Genomic DNA, 20,814 nt, shown 5'->3' with positions numbered 1-20,814 from the left:
CATTTTAAATGCATCATCCATAAATTCCATTATTATCATAAAATATTATACCTTAATTTTTACAAAAATATTTATTTAATTAGAGTAATTTAGTGATTTTATTGCAAAATTTACGGATCATTATTGCAAAAATTACTTAATTTTGCAGTAATATTTATTTAGAGTAATTTAGTGATTTTAGGATAATTACTACTACTGTAAAAATTACGGTATATCAGATTATTTGTTACGTAACATGCTAAGGTAAAAATGGATTTTACAGTAAAATGTACCGGCACCCTGAGAGCCGTTACGTAATAAATATTCATTACTTATGCAAATTACTTTTCTATTTTATAATAATAAACTCTATGATAACTTTTTCATTGAATTTAAAACGTCAGATTACATTGAGCAATGAATTTACAAAGAAACAACCTGTTTTAATTTTTTTTTTAAATATTAAAAAATTAGGTAGAAATTACAAATTAAAGAAAAAAAACCAAACGAAGGATCTTAGAAGAAGAAAAAAGTTCTGAAACTTGATGATTTCTGTAGTTTTCATAATTGTTTCGTAATTCTACAATGAAAAATCAAAGAAAATCAGCAGCAATTATTCCAAAAGAATGAGTTCCATGTTTATTTAATTATTTTTCAATGAAAATTCAAGATTCTAGTTCGAATTTTTAAATGTTGACAATTAGAATTTTATAAAGATTCTTAAAAATTATTAAAGAAAATGCTTATAACGTTGGTTGCTAAAAAGGTAAAGAAAAAAAGGCACTTGTTTGAAATTGGTTTATCTCATAATTTTTAAATGGAAAATTTTTTGTTGCATTAGCAATTTTTTTGCAAAAAGCAATTTTTTTGTTGCATTTGTATAAATACTTTTGGTCTTGCTTAATTCGCGTGCGGGGATTTCAAATCTGAAATTAGATTTGCTCCTAAAGTTAAAATTTGTAGTTTTAAATGATATTTTTAGTCAAAATAGACTAAAAATGTTAATTAAGAAGTAAAAACTATAGCTTGGAGAGAGGTACCGATTGCAGATTTGATGGGTTTCAAATCTGAAATTAGATTTGCTCTTAAAGTTACAATTTTTAGTTTTAAATGATATTTTTAGCCAAAATAGACTAAAAATGTTAATTAAAAAGTAAAAACTATAGCTTGGAGAGAGGTACCGATCGCAGATTTGATGGATTTCAAATCTGAAATTAGATTTGCTCCTAAAGTTAAAATTTTTTGTTTTAAATGATATTTTTAGTCAAAATGAACTAAAAATGTTAGTTACAAAGTAAAAACTGTAGCTTGGAGAGAGATACCGATTGCAGATTTGAAATCGGTGACATAATAGCAGGAGATGGGCATTCGTCATTCAGAATAATAATTCAAAATCTTCCTGAATAATGAATAAAGATTGATTCATTAGTCAGAAATATTTTGAATAAATCATTCATTATTCTATATTCATTAGTCAAGAATAAGTGAATAATTTCACTGCTGAACAGAAATCGACACAGAATACTCTAATTTACTACGATTGTGACAACTACAAATAAAAAATACATAATAATAAACTACTTGTATTAATTTTTATAAGTTGCAAATAACGATTTCAGATAAAAAGTGATTATGATTACCTGTAATCATAAGACTTGATAGCTTGTATATGTTTACAAATGACCGTAATCTTTGATTTTAAGCAATCAATGTAATTAATATCAACGATAGTAAGCAGTCATTTTTACTAGCAATCATAATTTAACGATTACAAGTAATTTCAAATACGAATAATTGTAAAAATAGTTACTGCACGAATACATAAATATATTGTACAAACATACACTTAACTACGCTGTATGTTTATGCGCATGTGTAGACGAACGAGCACTGTATATAAATGCTTGCATGAATAAGTAAAAAAAGTTGAATGTTTACATGCTTACATACATTGTTATTACATAGTATATCCGTACTTACGTACATTGTATGTACAAGTGTAAACACAATGTATGTTAGTATGCATGTATGCACGTGTACAAACAAGATATGCAAGTATGTAAACAAACGTACGTATGGTGTGCACAAATGCACATACAGTGTACGTATGTACATAAAATGTGTATGTAAAAATATACGTACATATACTTACGTATAATTGCTTGCGTATATGTGTGCATACAAAACACGCACAAAGGCACATATACAATACGTATGTTCACACAATGTGCTTATGTACGCATTATGTAATAGCAATATATATACGTTAGCTGTTACAATGTGCAACGTACATAAAAGAATTAGGCGTCGATAACAGAAATCGATTGCAGGCAGTTACAGCAATTATTTGTAATCGTGATTACTATTTTCAATGTATGTATGAATGCACAATATATGTGTGTACAATTACAATGAATGCACAATATATCAATGAATGCACAATATATGTGTGTACAATTATACATACACTGATATATTGTACATAGATAGATTAGACAGGCATACATTGTACACATCTACCTACATACATTTCACATGCATTTATTGTAATTATCAGCATACATACATTATACATATGTGCATAAATATTTTGAACGTACATGTTTTGCACATATGTGCATACAGGTTTGTCCAATGTAAGTATATCTAAATACATTTACAATACAATATATACAATTTATGTAAGTTATCTAAATTTCAAAACTTCAATTAAAACGACCACTAATAATGATTCAAGCAATTTAAATGACTAAATCAAACGATATTTAAAATCAATTGTCAGCTTTGATTGTTCTGTATAATTTTAAAAATATTTGAATAAAAAAAATTTTTCAAGTATTTTTATAAGATTTTGGAGGCTTAGAATTTACTTTTATGTAACATAATGAATAGTTCAGAGAAATGTTTAAGTGACAAAAAAGTGTTTAATTTTTTAAGTTGATATTATATTTAGAAATTTAAAATGTGATTATCGTTTGCTTTCAAAAACTGTAAGAAGTTGAGTTTTATAGATATTAGAACAAATTTTAAAATGAACTTCAATAACTAAACTGTTATAAACTTCTTTTTAACACAACTAAGTATAAGAACTTATAAAACAATAATGCTACCCTGGAATAAGTTAAAATAACATTAAAATAAATATTCATGCTAGTATTATTTTTATTGTTAAATTCCTTATATAAGACGTGAAAGAGCAATCGATGTTTTGCATCTCGGTCCGTGGGAAGACATAGCCTTGATGATTAAAAATTTTAACTTACCAACACATAATTTATGTGCATACATTTTAAGTACATATCTCTCTTGTACATGCACAAATTTATACATTTACGTACATGCATGTGATGCATATACATACGTATAATGCAAGTACATACATTTTTGTACATACATACGTACACTCATACATTATCTAAGCATATTTTGACGATGTACACAGATATGTGTATACATACACATGAACATACAATACACGTACAAACCACATATGTCTGTACATGAATTTTATATGCATAAATATGTACATATATCGTATGTATAAACAAAGTTCTTACGTACAATACACGTAGATACCTACATTCAAACTATGAATGTACATTCATGTTTAGGTGTTCTAGATCGAACACCAAATTGGAATTATTTAAAACATAATTAAAGTTGTTTAAGGTTGCGTGCATTAATTATTGGAACAATAAAAAAACTTAATTTAAACCATTTTTTAATAACAATAATATAAAAAGACAAGAACAAAAAATACAACTGACAACTCGAAATTAGCAATTCTAGAGCTCGAATATGAATCAACAGAATGTGTTAAAAATAGAATGAGTAAATAAAATAATGTAATAATGCTCAGAACTAGTAACGCCATCTGCTGGCATTTATTGAAGTTACGGTCCATCACACATGTATACATACTTACATACAAAGTAACATACATGTATATTAGGTGCAAAATTATATACGCATAATGTACGTACAAATAACGTTTGTGCATACATATGTACATTGCATTTACATGTGTACATTCATATATATATCTGATATGCAGACGTACTTACATACTTGTACTTGCATACGTACAAATATTGTATGAGTTTAAAATATATCGATGCATGAGCAATTGTACGCAAACTACATATACATATATACGTCTACACCGAACAATAGTAAACTAAACAATTCATTTACATATACAATTTATGCATTGCTTTAAAAGTATTCAATTACCTACACTCCCTATTACAACGTAATCAAGCCCACTTGAAATTATGTTGAGATCTAATCGTGTTTTAATCAATATATCACAATTACTTGAGTTTAAGATTACCTGCATTTGTTAGATTATGATAACTTGTAGTTATGATTTCTTGTAATCTTACTTTATGATTACAAGTAGTCAGGATGACTTACAATCCCAGGGCTTGATTATTTGTAATTCTGATTATTTGTAATCACTTTTTACTGTGATTATAAATAATCGCTTGTAAGGAGAAATAATATTTTTTTGTAATTATTATTACTTGTAATCATGATCATTACAAGCAGTTGTTTACTAAGCAATCATTATCTAAAATTTTTACATTCGTTATTGATTACGGTTATCGACGCGAAACTTTCAATGAAAATGACATGATGCTTGCATTTTTCGCTGGTTATTCAAGATTTTAATCAGAAAAATTAATCATGACTAATGAATTCATTCATCAATCATTATTAAAAAATTTGCATATGAATAATCATTCAGAATAAATTTATTCTAACTAAACTTAGTCAGAAATAAAATTTCCGTGAATGATGTTCATCACTGCATGAAAGTATCTGTTGTTGTTCTGTAAGATCTGTTAAAAAATCTCATGCAACAGAAAAATTATTCCCCTGTGTAATTATTAAATCATGGGCAACTTCTATTGAAGAGGAAAAACAACTAGCTTTTATTTAAGCGCATAAGTTAAGTTAATAACGTAGTTAGTCTCTATAAATTATGCGAATGAAAATTAATTTTATGAAGCATAGTTGATTTTGTAAAAAGGAAAGGATACTAAGTACAAATAGCGATAAAAAAATTAAAGTGATTCTTCTTTCATGTTAACATGCATGTTTGAGAGTACAAGTCTCATTTAATAAGTAACTAATTAATATTTTTGAATATTTTTTCATTGAAGTATTCTTTACTGAACCTATTTAGCAAATTTTAAATTTATATGTTGTTAGTGTTAAAAAATTTTCGAAGTTGCTTTAACTTTGAAAAATGTTTAAGAAGAATATTTATAATTCCCTTTTTCTGTCTGAAGAAGCCAGCCCCGTAATAGAAAAATTTTAGAAATGATACATTAGTAGTTCTAAGCACCATGTAAATTAAATTATGTAATTTTAACAATAGTATTGTACTTTTTTAGTATAACTATAACTATAGCATTTAATTGTACGTTCGATAAACAGTTTTTAACCTTGGTAAAACTATCGATATGGTAAAGTAGGAATATTATGAATAACAGAATTGATAAAATTTAAAACGATTAATGCAAATGTTTACAATTTACATAAACAATAACAATTGATGTAAACAAAAGAGACAAATTTAAATCATTGAGGGGGCGGAGTTATCGACAATGCCAACTTTCATCTATCAAAAGGTACCTCGCGATTGAATCAAGTTAGCATGTCTTATATATCAGTGAATTGATGTTTAATATTCGTAGTGGTAGTTACGCCACATCATAAACAATTCATGTAAATAATTAAAATAAGTGTAATGAACAACTAATAATCATGCTTTTAACATAGAAAATAAAGTGTCCTCTCATTGTGACACTAGCCAGCTTTCGTTTGAAGGTATTTGACAGTGGCTTGTTTGTTGAACATCCGCTTATAAACGGTTTCTCGCCGTAAAAACACTTTAGTACGCTACAGATATACACTAATAATGCAAATTTATGGAACCTTATTATTTAGCTTAAAAAGCGAATCTTGTCCGTAAAATTATACGATAAATGGGCGTTATATTACATATTTTTTTGACAATGAACCGTGACCGAAAATGCATTTTCTCTCGTTGAAATGATTTAGTTACAATTTTTTTAAAATTTAATAGGAAAAAAAACTTATTTCCCCTGATGAAAAATTTGTTAAAAACAATAATTAATTATTATTAGAGTAGTTATTTTTGTAATTATAATAATTTGTACGAATTTTGGTTTAAAATTGCTTTCAAACACCGAAACAAAAACAATACTTGAAAAAATATAGAAAAAACAATTTTAAATTACAATTTTCAAATATATGTTTTATAATTTTAATAATTAAAATCCATCTGCTTTTTAATTGTTAAACTCAATTTAATTGCAGTTGCTACGTAAGATATCTTGTTCACTATTAAGGGTGGTTCATTAAATTTTTTAAACTATTCCTTTTTTATTTACATTTCAGGAAAAAGCAAATAAACAAAATAAAATTGCTATTGAAAACTACAAATTAGGCAACTATGAAAATAGTTTTATAATTTCTAAACGCTGAATACTTATATTCAAAATTAATAGAGATTAAATTGATCTTTTCTTTTTAATTCGGGGATGTTCTTCAAGAATAATTTTTTTTAAAATCATGTCTTAATTTTTCGAAACATTAATAACAAGTAGCTTTTTCAGTGTCATGACATTAAATTAATTTTCCACTATTAATTAATTTTATTTAATTAATTTTCCACCTGTGTTATATAAAATATTAGACTACAGCACTTTTTGGTCATTTTATTTTCATTTGTGCACAATAGTAAAAGAAAACTCGCTTAATTGAATAAAACTTTCGAAATAGAATTAATTTTTTAATATTTCTTGCACAAGAAACCTTGTATTGTTTTCTGTTGAAATAAATGTTGTTTATAAAGTCAACTATTTTTGACTGAAATTATAAATTCGTGTCATTGGTTCCTTAATTATGCAGTTATTTGCGCCCGAAAAATGCAAATTGCAGTGGAAAGCACAAATGGCAAAATCAAAATAACAGCAAGGGATTCCAAGCTTACTACAAAGAAAGAAAAACTTTCGTAAATTTGTGAAAAAATCTACTCGTGAATTAATTAATTTTAGTAAATCTGAAATTCACTTAAAGAAAACATTGGATTTGTATGGAAATAGTTCATATTTTGAGTTTTTAAATTGTTTATTGGCTGAATAAAAATAAAACCCAAGTAAGTTTTATTGCAGTTTTCAGTGTGCATCATGGCGATTCGCCAAACATATTTCAATGTAAAACTTGCTGTACTTATTTTTCATTGCTATGTAGTGTTTCATTGTACTTATTTTTCATTGCTATTATTACATAGCAATGAAAAATAAGTACACATTCCAACTTACTTACATTTTCCCATTTTACTTACATTTTTCTTAAAATACAATATCAGTTAAATAATTTAACTTAAGATTTATAATTCTAGTTGTTTTTCATGAGTTTAAGTAATAAAAATGTTCCACAAAAACGTTATACATAAATTACAAAGTGACACATGTGAATAAAGGGTATATATATTTTTATTTTTAAATAATCACTTGATTTAATAAAAATAGTACCTAAATACATAACTTACATTTCATCGCAGATGCAATCTGCATCATGGTAATCCACCAAGCACATTTCGATGCAAATGTCGAACAGTTATAGCTATAAATTAACTTAACATTCCAACACTTACTACCGATTTTCTACAATAAAAACATTGCACTGGCGAAAACATTTCCCGCCAAGTCCCTTTCCGAACTTGGCCCCTAAATCTTCATTGGAAAGAGTTCATCAGTTGCCTTAGAAACTAATGTTTGGACAACAGAGGACATTGACTCTTTGCTTACCCCATTGGAACAGCCACAAAACAATTAAATTAATAATTTGATCAGTCTGAGCACGGGGGTATTAAACGACCATTTAATATTTCCCACATGTCACGTGTTGCTTTGTTCTTCCTTTTAACGTATTAATTTTCTCTTAGTATTAAGAGTTAAAGCTTCCAGTAATACTTTACGTGGAATTTATAGATTTTTCGTTCTCAGAAGGGGTAAGTACGTTGGCTTTAGTGAGAATTGACCAAGTTTGGGAGAATGTCAGGGGTGGGGGATGTTCTCCAACTGTCAAAAGAAGCTACTCTTTTCTTCATCAGTAGAATTTTAAACATAGGTGGGGCTTATTTTGCACTTCCTGCTTTCGAAAAAAAAAATTTTTTTTTTTCAATAATGTTTATGAAAGAAAATTGAATAGTGAATAGAGGGAATGGATATTTGTATTTTTTGACACATTTGCATTATGAATTTTCGATTAATTTTTTTTTTAATTAGCTGTAACAGCAAATATGGGCATTTGAGTTCAATGATCCAAAAAGTCAAAAATATTCTACATTAAATTATTAAACATTCATTAATTTATTACATATTAGCTATTAGGCTATTAAACTTTTGTAACATCTGTTCTGTATGAACAATTTATTTTTAAATTTTGAAAGCTATTATTTAATTATTTTATCTAAATCATTTTTTGCTTTTTTTTTAAAAACTGATTTGATTTTTTTTTTTTAAATTTACAATGCAGTGTGATGAGTTAAGTTTTAAAAGAATACAACAATTCAATAGATACAGTTTTGTGAATATTTATGTTTATGTTTAACAGGGGTCTGTCCAAACATTTTGTGAAAGGTCCGTTTCTGTAAAATTGTAAAAAAATTACTCGTATTTTTGTGAATATAAAATAAACGTTAAGTCACATTCCTTCAACCAGGGTCCGCTTTTGTGAATTTGTACAAATAGTGTCCGTTATTGCAAAAAAAAACTTTTTCAAGGAGTTTTTAAATTGTAAAGGCATACAAGATTATGCTCAACACTGTAAAACTATAATTAAAAAAATTAAATTTTAAAAAATAAAGAGCATTTGTAGCTACTAAATTAGCGATGCAACATATAAATATTTGATATTTAGCCTATACTGCTGAACGCAGAATATTCTTTTCGGACGAATAAAGGAAGAAGCGTCTGCGGAAGAAAACATTTAGTTTGTTTACAGGTTGTTCTGGGAAGGTTCTTACATTGTTCCTGGGAAGGGTTTATTCGATTAACAAAACAATAATGAAGATGAACAAATTTGTGAAGGGTCCGATTAAAAGAAAAATCATTTTGTGAAGGGTCCGTTTTTAAGTTAAAATATTTTGTGAAGGGTCCGTTTTTATGAAAAGATATTTTGTGAAGGGTCCGTTAACGGACCCAAATTTCTTCTAAACAGACCCCTGTTTAAGGTCGAATGGTTTTTAGAAACGATGAATTAAAAACAAGTTTTAATAATAGTAATAATAAACTAGAAGTGCAATAAATATTTCAACACTTTTCTGTACATAAATTTTCATATCTAAGTTTATTTTTGGTATTTCGAAGTTCATTATTAATTCAATACTAATTTCATATTTTCCTAGAGTAGATATCTTATAAAATTGAATGATACAATTAGAAAGTTAAACATTCATTATTCTTAAATTTATTAAAGCATTTTCTTCAAAAACATTTTTGGCTCAATATATTAGATTAAATCACAAAATTTGTTTCGGTTGCTACCGTAGTCCGCTACCGGGTTAAAGAAAATTTTTTAATAATACATTGGTAAAAACTTTTTTCTCAAAATGGAACAAAAATGTGTCAAAATGTAATCTAATTTGAAAACCTATGTACTCACTAGAATACAGTGACATACTCAAAATTGAAAAGTCTCAAAAATGGCACATCATTACAAAATGACATATCGTTCTCAAATATAGCAAAGGTTCAATTTTTAGTTTATAGCGATCAAATGTTCGAAAAGAAAATCAAATTAGATAAAAGTTTACTGCACTTTCCTTCAGTCCAAATTTATTTCACGATTAAAGAATATCCTCAGACCGGTAATCTACATTTCCCTACCTTTCCGCCATGTTTATTTACAAATAAAAACGAATTCTAAGAACTGTTTCAATTTTGATCATGTCACAATAATGGTTTTCAAATTTGACTTTCATTTGTTTTGGAGCTATCTTTACGCATTTTTGCACAATTTCAAGAAATCTATTTTTGCAGAGGACAAACTACAATGACATGGATGGTCGTTTCGTAGCATTAATCCCAAAGTGTACCCACGGTGAAGTTTTAACAGTAGCAGACTAAGACATTTTGAAACATTAAGAAAATTTGAAAAATTGTGATGTCTCGCATTTCAGGAGCTCTGCAAAAACCGCAAAATATTATATAACTCAAAACATATTGAATATTTTGGAAATAAGAACTAACAATCAATTTTTAAAATTGGCACAATTTGGTTATTATAAATTTGGATTAACAGAGAAGATGAAAATAAATATTTTCTGTTATTAATATATAAATTTTAATTTATTATAATAAATCATCCAAGAGACGAACTAATATGTACGGTGAGCCAACAAAAAAAAAACGGACCACCTTGAATAACTTTTGATCTAATGATCAGATCTTCACGTTCTAGAACTCATTCTTAATCGTTCGAAGGGGTGACCATAATGTAATGGCTCTTCGGTGTATATCTATTTAAGGAGCTAGTTCTTGAATATTTTTAATAAAGTATTAGCACACATTTTTTATTCGTACTTCACAGTTTTTAAAATTTTATAAAAACAAACAAGCCATTAACAGATATTCGTAAGTTATTGCATGTAAGGTAAAATAAAGTTGAAGATTGTAAGTGTAAGTTTAAGTTAAGTTAAAATAGAAATTCTTTTAATTGTGATGTTGCGAGCAATGGTAGAAACGTGTAAAGACAGCTTCAAATGAAAACAAAATAAATATTTAGAATATAAAAAAAAACTGAAACTGAAACAAAATTTTTAAGTTCCGTAATTTTTTTAATCGGATGCATTTTGCCATTTGTTATGAAATAAAGCAGATGTCACGAAAGGTGTTTCTCTAAAGATAAATAAACTAAAACCAAAACTTTTCATTGCTAAGGCCACTTATAATATTTTTTTATTTTCAACAGAAGTAGACAGTGTAGATCACGAACAGCGTATGTTAGTGAACACGCAATAGACTTATCATTTTCAGTGTCATTTACTTTTTGGAAAATAGCCAAAGGTAGAATATTTAATGATTTAGTAAAATAAATTTATTATTTTGGATATTTGTTTACAACAATAAATCGAATGTTTCCAATAATTTAACTTGATTAAAAAATTTTTTTCAGAGTTTTTTTAAAAAAATATTTAAACAAGCTCGTTAATTTAAAAATGTTTTTTTTAATATATTTTAATATTTTTGTACTCCACTACTATGTAATTATTTTCTTTTTTTTTAAATAAAAAAAGAATAAAGAATTTGAGGGTAAAGGCATAATACCAATTAAAGAATTAAGTTTATGTAGTACATCCAGAAAAGAATTCTGAAAGAGAAATGTCAATGTTAATCCGAATCGTTAGTTCAGCGTTTTCAAAATTTTTAATTTATTTACATTTTAAGTGTACTTAGATTAATTTATATTCATTAAATTATTGAAAATAAAATTTAGGATTGAGCCAAAAATATGTCTAAGTTGATAAGTATTACATCTTTTTCTTGATTATCTTAACAAATCATGAATCTTTCTGAAACAAATGCACAATTATAGTTTTGAAGTAATATATATATATATGTCTCAGGTGTTTATAAAAAAAATATATGTATTTGAATGCAACTGAATAAAAGACTTAATATTTAACAAAATTTCTAACAGAATTTAAAATTCTAATAATGTCAAAAGATAAAGTGATAAAACGCTTCTTAAATTTTAAAAAAAAATACATTTTTGATTCAATTATTATAACAGTTGTGAAACTTAAGTCTTTAAGATTCAATAACGGTAAAAGACCTTATATACAAAATAAAAACCCTTTTTTTTATATTTCAGTTTTTTTTTAAAGTGATTTATAAGCTTTAAAAAGTCAGTTAAAAGCCAGTTTCTTAAAAAATTATTTTTGATATTTCTACAAGCAAATCAAAAGGATAATAAATTAATAACAATGTAAAAATCAAAGGTAATGTGACTTTTAAAATGTCGCCCATTTATTTTTATTAACTAAGTTGCTTTACAAAATTAAGAAACAAAAGTATGGTCAAAGCTACCACAATATGGTAAAATTTACCGCATTTAGGCTCTATGAGAATACCGAAAAGAACAGTAATTTATATCGAAGTGATTTGGTAATGACTCTTAAGTAAAATTAACAATAAAATATGGTTTTTATTACCATGTTGTTTGGTAGTGAATGTGGTGATATTGGGTAATTTTAATCAAGTATCAGAATTTTAGCAGTACTTGTTTAGTTTGAGATGATGAAAAACGTTTTGTTTCTTAACCTTTATTTTACTTAGCAATCACTTATTAACTTTGTTTATTATGGTTGCTTTTTTTCCCTATGTAAGCTATAAGTTAACATCTACCAACATTTAAAACTATAATAAAAGGCATCAGGGCTGTCTCACCATCCTAAAATGTAAGACAGTAAACATATCAAAAAACATAGGACCTTAACTTATAGCAAAATGAATTGAAATGTGACATTATCTTCTTACCACACGAGTACGTAAACTGAGAAAAAAAATAAGGTCAAAACTAGCAGAATATGGTAAAATTAACTGTGTTTCTAGCTCTCTAACACCATAAAGAACAGTAGATTTTACAAAAGCTCTTTGGAAATCATTTTGATAAAATTAACAATAAAATATGGTTTTATAATAAGTGATAAAATTTGGTAATTTTATCATGATTTCTTAGAGCATGGCATTCGGTTAAATTTACTTATCAGTTTTGTACTTTTTCCTAAATGTGTGATAATAAGAACTATAATTTTGAAAACTAGTATTTTAGGTAAACCGTTAAACATATGAACGGAAAAATTACCAAATAAATGGTTTAAATACCGTTTATTTTATTTATTTTTTTACCAAGATTATGTTTTTTTTAACCAGAAATGTTGTCACTGTAGGGTAATTTTACCAGATTTTTCTTATTTTTTATATTTGTTGACTACCTATTGAAATATGCAAAAATCTTTGGTGTACACATTTATAGATAACTGCTAATACAACTTGTTTATTACATTGGCTCTTGGAAAAAATAAAAATCAGCATAAAGATTTTACTCACCAAGCAGAAAATACCAATGAAAAATAAATAAAATAAAAATACAAGACTTTAAACCATTTTCCAATCAGTGAAATCAATAAATTCATATTTGGTTGTAAATTCATACGATTCGCTATAAAAGTAAAATTACGTAAATAAATTTAGCATAATGATTTTATAGCACTTTCTTTTTCGATAGCTTCGTTAGCTCTACTAAATAGCAAACAACTAATAGATGTTCGCTTCTCAACAAACAAAAGGAGAAAACTTGTTCCAGATTGTGAAAAGAATTGATGATAAAACGCAACGAGAAACACAATAACTTCTTGACAGAAATTGGATACTATCATAAATAGTATTTTTTACTTCACTTTCTCTTTTTCAAATAAAACAATAACAGTAAATATGTAATTCTTTGTTTATAATAGAAGTTAATAGTTTATTCAAGTACGAGTATCATTGGTCACTTAAATAAAGTGTATTATGCTGCTTTATACTTCATTTTTCTAAACAGTGAATAAAAGAAATTTTTTTTTATTGATAAGATTTTTCATGTGGTTCCTATCAGAGAGTTCAAATGGTTCTATCAAGTACGTAAATACATTAAAGCTCTAAATATAAAATAGGTTACAAAACATACTTTATCTAAATAAATATTACTTTTTTTCTTTTTCTTTTGTTGACAGGTTTCAATTCTTGTACACCAAAATAGAAGGGCGGCAGGCAGAAAAACATGGTCCTAATAGCTTAGTCGGGAGAGCAGTCTCAAGTTTGGATCCTTAATGTTAATTTCACTTTTTGCGTATTTTATCGCATGAAAGGAACTTTTTTAAACAAATCGAAAACTTTTTTGCACAAAATAATAAAACATGTTTATATAAAGATAATTAAATGCAAAAAAAATAATTTCTAAAAATTATTATTTCATTTCATGATGGTAAAATTTATGAAACGTTAGACACATCGACATGAAATTACCATTTTCCTTGTCAGTGCGATTGTGGCAATATCGGACAAACTAGATGCGCTTTAAAATTTAGACTTAATGAACAGGATATATTTGTCCGTTATCCGTTATTAACGCGATAGATTGTCCGTGAATACGAGAAATCATCAATTGCTACACATCGTTGAAATCTTGGACATAAATTCATTGTCAGCAATGCTAAAATTATTTCCGCCCCAGTCACATCAGCTCATCTTGATGCCCTGGAATCTTGCTTTATTCATATGAATGCTGATTCCCTTGTTAACGACATGAGTTCCTCACCAATTCTCCATAACGAGTGGAAATGCATTTCACCCTGATTTGCCCGTCTCAACTATAGTTCTGTTTTTTATCTTTTTTATCTTTCTGCTGCTGTTGTTTTTCATATTTTTTTTCTCTCGGCTACTGTCGTTTTTCTTGTTTTGTTTGCCTCCATTATTTTTCCAATTTTTCGTTTGCAACTTTAAGTTTTATATTTCAAATCCCTTTTGATTCGTCTCTTTAGCGTCTGGCAAGTCTTGAAAATGGGTGCCTATTTTTCAGCGCTTAAAACATGTCGACTATTATTTCTAATCTGTATATTTATGAAGTGAAAGAAGTTTTTTAATCAAGCATAATAAGCATATTTATTTAAAACAATGTTTTGCATTTATTACGAATTATAAAACTTTTTACGTTGTAAGATGTTTCGAAAATACTAATGAAGTGGAGAAAAAAAAGCATTTTTACTACAAATTTTTTTTTTTTTTGTTTATCATAGTCAAATTTATATGAAATCTTTCAATTGGTTACAATACCGAGTAAAACTAGAAATATTGCTGATTAATAAATAAATTAAAATATTGGATTAATAAACTGAAAATATTGGTTGTTACATAAAGAAATTACGTAACAGTTCAACTTGAGAATACAAAATATGTCGTTGCACCGGAAGTAAATCTCACAAAAAAATCAATATTTCCCAATGACTTTTTGACAAATAAAAGAGAGTATTAGAGATATAGGTCTGACGATACGGCATACTGACCCTCGAATACGGAAAAACATTTTTTTGAAAAGGGTCAGTGAAGTTTTTATTTCAGTGAAGCTATTAGTAACTTCCCCTAGAGATGAACAATAAAAATTTATGAGGTTCTATTTTTTAGTAGTACAATAGTTTTATTCTCTTAGTGCACATATTTAGAATTTTATGGAAAATATTACTTTATGTAGGTGGAACTGGTTGATATTTATTAGTTACAGCTTAAGTAATTATTTTTGTTCCGTTAACTTTTATTTATCTTATTTAAATATTTTTATTGGAAGAAAAAAAAAATTAATGGAAAAATATTTTAAATGAAATATCAGTGCTAAAAACAATCGGTACTGTTTACAATTGCCACAAACAACAAGCACTATCGAACATGTAAATAATTAAATTTTATTTATTTCTTTCAGAAAATTCAGTTAATCATGAGTTCGTGATAAATTTAAAATTAATGATATGGAATTCATTTAAATGGTGGTTTAAAAATTAAAATTATTAAATTTCTTTCTTTAAATGGAGAATTTAAGTTTCAAATTTAAAAACTAATAAATATTTTCAATTTAAGGAGGGCTAAAGTTTTTAATAGTATTTTAAATTTAGAATTAAAAAATACATTCATTTAAAAAAAGGCGGGTTGGAAATTTTTATATTTTTGAATATTTTATTGATATTAAAAAAATACTAAATATTGTTGGATAGATAAAACCGGAGGCAAATGTGTTTCTGAAGCTATTTAAGTATAATCAGCGCATTTAAAAATGCACTTAAATTAACTGAACATTCAATTTGTTATTAAAAGTGAGGTTAAAATGAAAGTTTTTGGAGGAATTTTTATGTGGATGGAATATATTATGTGATTTCGTTGCTTGTTTAAATTTCAGCATATTCTTTGAAATCATTCTCAAAATTCCCTTTTATATATTTATACCCGGTGTCCCTTTTATATATTCTTTCTGGAGCCCTAATAACAAGCAAATATATATTTTGGTATTTTTGTAATCATAAAAAACAGTCTAATAGTTACGAAGAAAATCTTTTAGATTACCGAAATTATATTTGTACTAAAATTAAAAAAACTCATACTAAAAATTTATTAATAATTGATTTTGTAAATTAAAGAATTTTAAATGATGAATAACTGTTTTCCATAGATTTAAATAGCTGCATATAAGTGCAAATATGAAAAATTATTATTTGGAACTAATCCATGTTTGGAAGATTTTACCTTTAATGCAGAAAAATCATCGGTGATTCATGCTATATTTCATAACCATAAATTAACTACTAAATATAATATTTTTCACTTATTTTGATCTAAATTAATACAAAACAATGAAAAATAGTATAAAAAATATTTTTAATAATAATTCTGCGTCAAATAGTTGGGTGTTATGTGACGTACATTTTTGATTGTAACACAAAATTCCCGTCTTTTACTTCGCTCTTAACACCGTTTAATCTGAACATTTTTTCGTCATTACTTTAACACAAATTCTTTCCTACAGTAAAAACTCGTTATTTGATGCTTTATACTCGATAAATGCTTTTATTTAAATTTTATATCTAAAAATAAATCTTGTTTACGCACCCCTTGAGCTCTAAATGCAACAAATAAAAACGTTAAAAAGAATTTTTAATTTTGTATGTTACATTCTTTTATCACGAGTTTTGGACAAACAAAATAAGAATAATAAACATAATTTTCCTTTAAGGAAAGAAATATAATTGAGCATATATTTTGCATCAAAATGAAGTTTAGCACGAAAAGGAGTAAAAATAAATCAATAAAAAAATGTATTAAAACTGATAAAGAATATACAGCGATTATAAATCACTGACTGTGCTGAAATTTAACACGTGAGCGCATTTTGAAACAAGAAATCAATACTTGAAAAAAAAATTTCGAAATTTTAATTTATTATAGATTATTACATTGAACATAATTTCTGTGTAACCGATTTCTATGTTTCCAAATAAATAATTAACTCCACATTCAAATAAAGTTATATGTTGGTTTGATTTTAAACACTTACGAGCTTAAAATCAATTGCTCTTATTGAAGTTTGTATAAAGAAAATATTTAATTGCAACTCATACACTGAGAAAAAAATACGGTCGAAACTACCATAATATGGTTAAAGTGACCGTGTGTAAGGCTATATGTTGAAAAACCGAAATGTAATGTTTACCGAAACGCTTTGGTTATGATTTTGGTAAAATGTACAAAGAAATTTGGTTTTGTAAAGTGTATTAAAATTCGGTAAATGAGGTAAAGTTTGGTAGTTTCATTTTGATGCCTTGCAGCATAGCATAAAAACTATTTGTTCGGTTAAATTTAGTTTTCAGTTTTTGTATTTTTTTTATTAATTGTGTAGTAATGAGAACTATAAAACCAAAATACCTGTAAACTGTTACCATATGAACGGAAAAATTACCAAACGAATTGGTAAAATACAGTGCATTTTGGTTTTATTTACAAGAATTATGTTGTTGCTTTTTATCAGGAATATCATTACCATACAGTACAGTAATATTACCATAGTTTCTTTCTCTCTGTATCTATTACAATTCTTAAGAGACCAATAAAAAGTGCGTTTTTTTTCTCCTTTTTTATTTAAAAAAAATTTACAGTGAATCCTGTATAAGGGAATTACTTGTGGTGTATTACTTTAGAGATCAACTTACAAAGGTGAGTGAGTCATTGTTAGTTCTTTTTTTGTCTTCTCTTAAAAACAAAATTTTCATATAATTTTTATATTGATTGTGTCATTTAGTTTTTGGATATTAACAATCAAAGTAAAAAACAAAACAAATATAATTAATTTTTTAACATGAATATTACCTTAAAATTATTTTTTATAAATACTCCTTATACTTTCCAAAATAAGACCGATTACAAAATGAAACATAATTTGTTACATAAACTGAATTTCGAACTGGTTAGCTCAAAACCATAGACCTGCATATTTTTAAATTATGCATGCCAGCTATTTATTATAAATAATTTCTTGGAAAATTAATTTATGCAATTAGAAAACACAACATTTTATTTATTTCAACATCTTAACATCACTCTTAATTTATTTGTTTGTTTGTTACAAATGCCCTCAATAATTTCTTATTTCACAAAAGAGTTTTGTTTAGCTTTTAAAACTATTTCCATAATTCAGTAAAATTTTAATGCAAAAGAAAATGGTATTTAAAAAATTTTTCTACTCAATTTAGGTAGGGTTTAAGATACACTGATTTCACCGGTCAACATACAACATAGACGTATGATCAGATTAAAAAAGATTTGCTCCCTATTATTATATAGTAAATACTGTTCTTGAAAATAGAGATCAACTTAAGATTGGTGGTCAACTTTAGAGGTTTCACAGAAACACTTTTCTGTAATTACCGTCTCATTAACGATATTAAAGTATGATAATGCAATAGAAAAAAAATTATTTTTAATAAATAACCTACCATTTGCGATACCTGTAAGTTGATTATTACTTGAGCTTTAAATAAAAAAAAAAATAAAAAAAACGTTGATGAAACGTTTTATGTTTGAGTTCTATGTCTAAATGAATTTAAGTCTATGTACAGTGCACAAAAAAATAAATGCAACACCCTGAATAACTTTTGATCTGGTGATGGGATCTTGACGTTCTAGGACTCAATCTTAACGGTCCAAAGGGGATGACCTCAAATATGCTAATAATTAGTACAGACGATATATTTAAAATTACGAAATCATACACAAAAACGCACTTTCACTGAATAAGCATACCTTTTCTCCTATCGGATTTCTGACCCCTAAAAATATAGGGGTAGCCGCAATCTGAGAAATATGGTCTTCATAACAGCAATCAAAAATTTTGGACCCCTTAATGTTAATTTTACTTTTTGCGTATTTCGCCATATCTCGAGAACTTCTTAAGCGATTTGAAATTTTTTTACATTGAATTATAAAATTTACTTATCCAAAGATAATGTAAAATATAAAATTTAGTAAACATTTATTATTTTATTTTATGTAGTCGAAAAAATGTAAGGTATACAATTTTTTACGTTATTTTAAATTAGGTAATTTTGCATTGCAAAATACGAAATATGGGCGAAATTGGTGGAATAGTTCTTAAGAAATCGAAATTTAAAAATGTCGTATATTTAAAATTCGATTTCTCAGGAACTATACTTTTCACACGTCACAACCGTCTTTGAGTGATAATTAAAAATTGAAAATGGTTGCATAAAGCGTGTCACATTGAAAATATAAACATAAATAAAACCAAAACAAGATGCATTTATCATCTCCTTGTCAGGTAGAAATAAAGGTAAACTGAAAACTAAATGGATAGTTATAGATTCAGCATAAAATAAGACTGACTTTTAAAAAAATCAACAAATTAAAAGTTATTTAAAAGAAAAGAAAAAAAAAGCTTATTTTTTAAATTTCATTTCTGCAATGAAAATCAAATAGAAATGTTACTTATTAAAAATATCCATCTATTATCCTTCATTCAAGGTTTGAATTTTAATGAAGATGACAGCAAAGAAATATGACATGGTTGCATTCGAACAAATGTTTCTTATTTTAATGCATAATAAATTCTTGTACTACGCTTAAAATAAAATAATAAAAGTGAGCATCTGAATATCCAATGATCCGATTTTCATATATAAGAACTCAATCTTTAAGATTCCAACGCCTAATCTCAAATTAACTAGAACAAATTATGTTTTAAATCACGATATCAGACACTAAAACGTATTTGCTTGAATAAACATATATTTTTTTCGGACGGATTTGAATTTGTGACTCTTAAAATTTGGAGGATAGTCGCAATCTCTAGAATATGACCCCAATAGTAATACAAAGGAGAGCGCTTTAAAGTTCGGGCCCTTTTATGATAATTACCACTTTTGCGCATTTCATCATGCTGGCAGAGTTCAGTGCGTTGTGGAAAATGCTTAGTAAGCATAATGAAAAAGTTATCTTTTAACTAATCAGAAATTTTATTAAGCAAGAAAAATCATAACTTAACTTAAACATCATAAAGGAGAAACAATCCTCTCCATAACATGAGGTAACGAATTCAATATATACAGTCATGAAAATCAAAAGAAACAAACTCCAAATCATCATCATCATCATCAACATTTATCTGGGCGCCTGGGGCCGTTAACGGCCTTTTTCCCATTCGTCTTGAATTTTGATCTTTGGGGTGGTTCTGTCTGGTAATTGGAATGCAATTGAAGTAAAAGGAAATTAAATATTTTGAATTTTAGATAAAATTACGTCACTACAAAAATGAGCTGCCATCGGTCTGAGGTTTATGTCTTCTCTTAAGTTTTCAAAAGTAAAAATTTCGTTGAATCCTGCGGTGTCACAATTAATGGTTTTTTCAAAAAATCTGAAATTTAACTTTGCTATGTGATGATCTAAAGAATCTATGTTGAGGTCGCGATGTATGTTTTTATTTCTGATAAACCATCTTGCTTTTGTTATTTTCCTAAGGATTTTGTTCTGGCATGTTTTGAGTTTTTTAAGGAGTGATGTGGTGATGTTGCACCAAGCTGGAGATGCATAAGTCAGGATGGGACGGATCATTGAGATGTAGAGTAAACGTTTAAGTCTAAGTTCCATTTTGGGGTTCTGAAGAAGGATTTGTAATCTGTGGCAGGCTGCTTGTGCTTTG

At 26.9% G+C, this 20,814-nt stretch overlaps 2 protein-coding genes across 6 annotated transcripts in view; one reads left to right on the top strand and one right to left on the bottom strand.

Moving 5' to 3' along the window:
- LOC139426007 (uncharacterized) overlaps positions 1–20,814 on the top strand; it is a 491,229-nt gene that overhangs the window by 165,334 nt on the left and 305,081 nt on the right. The gene's annotated exons all lie outside the window — the stretch shown is intronic.
- The window catches only part of LOC107438339 (SAXO downstream of blistered), a 96,260-nt gene that overhangs the window by 16,069 nt on the left and 59,377 nt on the right, over positions 1–20,814 (bottom strand). The gene's annotated exons all lie outside the window — the stretch shown is intronic.

Source organism: Parasteatoda tepidariorum, chromosome 7 (assembly GCF_043381705.1).
Source record: "Parasteatoda tepidariorum isolate YZ-2023 chromosome 7, CAS_Ptep_4.0, whole genome shotgun sequence".
Lineage (NCBI taxonomy): Eukaryota > Metazoa > Arthropoda > Arachnida > Araneae > Theridiidae > Parasteatoda > Parasteatoda tepidariorum.
Note: the sequence above shows the minus strand (reverse complement) of the source record. Positions and strands in the feature narration are given on the sequence as shown.